Source organism: Monodelphis domestica, chromosome 3, assembly GCF_027887165.1.
Source record: "Monodelphis domestica isolate mMonDom1 chromosome 3, mMonDom1.pri, whole genome shotgun sequence".
Classification (NCBI taxonomy): domain Eukaryota; kingdom Metazoa; phylum Chordata; class Mammalia; order Didelphimorphia; family Didelphidae; genus Monodelphis; species Monodelphis domestica.
In genome coordinates, this window is record NC_077229.1 from 511,467,172 (window position 1) to 511,469,154 (window position 1,983).

The window sequence follows — 1,983 nt, forward strand, 5'->3', positions numbered from 1 at the left end:
ATCATTTGCTTTTCTGTTGTTTTTCTTATTAATATGATTAATTATGCAGGTAGTTTTTTCAAGAAAGAAATCTATTTAGGCTTTTGTTATTTTTAAACATTATTTTTTAATTTGGTCAATATCAAACATTATTCCTTGGTTACAAAAATCATTTTCTATTCCTCCCTCCCCTCTCCCAACCCCTCCCACAGCCAACACGCAATTCCACTGGGTGTATTACATGTGTCCCTTGATCAGAACCCACTCACTATGAACATTCCAGCAATGACTAAAAAGTAGCTTCCATAAATTAGGAACTGAATATCAACGGGCAGACTCAGACCTTTAGAATCAACTACGATAAATATTATTATGGTCTGAATCACCAAAGCCATAAAGGTGTTGACTCCAAACACTAAGGCAGAGCGCTCCATGCTGAGGTTTACTGCAATCTGAAATACTGCAATGGTTATGAGAAGCATATAACCTGATTTGAAAATCAAAAGGCCGGCATAACACACCCAGATATTGTTGGTGAGACGCATGAGGAATACTGAAGCAGCATCGAGGACTGAGAAGATTCCTAAAGCCAATTCTCCCCAAAGATCCCAGTTGATTTTTAGATATCCCACAGCAAAGGCTGCCAAAGCACCTCCAAATGTTGCCACGGCTTCTACTGCTCCATTACACACATGAAAAGTCTGAGATGGTGCCTTGTGATCCCATAGAACCTGGACATAGTTTACCACTAGGTTAAAGCCAGCTATGGAAGAAGCCCACCAAATGGACCAGAATAAAAGATGTTTGGTCAAGTAGCACTCCTTCAAGTCTTGGCACCACTGCAAAAACACCCTCAGCATCAGGGTTTGATGCTGGAGGTCAGGAGGACAGCTTTCTTGCTGTCTTCCTGATTTGGCTGGTGATGCAGAAATGATGCCACCCTTCTAAGCTGACAGAACTTCCATGACTAGGTGACTCTTCATCCAATCCTGGAGAACTTTCTTCTGCACTGGTTTTTTTTTTTTTAATGGAAGAACATGGTTCTCTGGGGCATTGGCAGAAAAAATGAGGAAACTAAGGCCAAGGAGACAAAGACCATGGGTATAAGGTTGAGGTAAAAGTAGGATACATTTGCCAGGGAGACTAAGAGTTGTCCCAAGACAGAAGAAGCTGTGAAAGCACTAGTGTGGTGCTTCTACAGTAACTTGTTACTTTCTGGTAATGTTCCACACTGTACATGTAGGAATAACGGGCCACCTCTGTGGCAGTGGCCAACCCACAGAAAAATTCCACAACCTGCATTGCTAAAAATCCTCAGCTAAATACGAGCAGCAGCCACGTGACCACAAAGCTAACTCCCGTAAGATGATGACAGGTTTATATGGCAGGTAATCAGTCAGCACCAACACAGGGAACAGCAGCACCAAGTAAGAGTAAGTCCAAACTGGAAACATGATGAGAGACCTCACTGAGTGTCAGATTGACATCAGGTCCAATTAAGTAAGGTATGATAAATGGTTCCGAAGGTCTAGCCATAGAGAAAAATCCATCGATACAGAGAATGACGGTGGGAAAATCCAGGAATGCTGCTTTGTTTTATAGCAATCCGTGGTTGGTTAGAGCAAGCCACACTCTTCCTTTCTCCTCAATGATGAAATGGGCCCAAAGCCGGAGGACAGAAACTGAAAGAAGAGGTTACTCTTCCTAACTTCTTGGATACAAACAGTAACTTCACAAGGCTGAAGGTATTGTTCCATGTATTTCTCAGCCAGAGTTAAGGCAGATTCCTGAGGAGTGACTACGACCAAGTAGAGCCCCCTTTTTCCTTTAAACACAGCATCCTAGGATCCTAAAGATCTTGGGAAAGCTCAGCAAGTCCAACCTTCTCATTGTACATGTTAAAAACAACAACAACAACAACAACAAAACAAAGGCACAGGAGTAGAACTGACGCCCTTAGGGCAGAAATGATACAGAAGAAAGATAATAAGGTGAAACTAATAC

General features: G+C 42.2%; 1 pseudogene; it reads right to left on the bottom strand.

The window, feature by feature from the left end:
* Positions 1 to 233: 233 nt before the first annotated feature.
* Positions 234 to 1,595, bottom strand: LOC100032134 (thiamine transporter 2-like; annotated as a pseudogene).
* Positions 1,596 to 1,983: the final 388 nt, after the last annotated feature.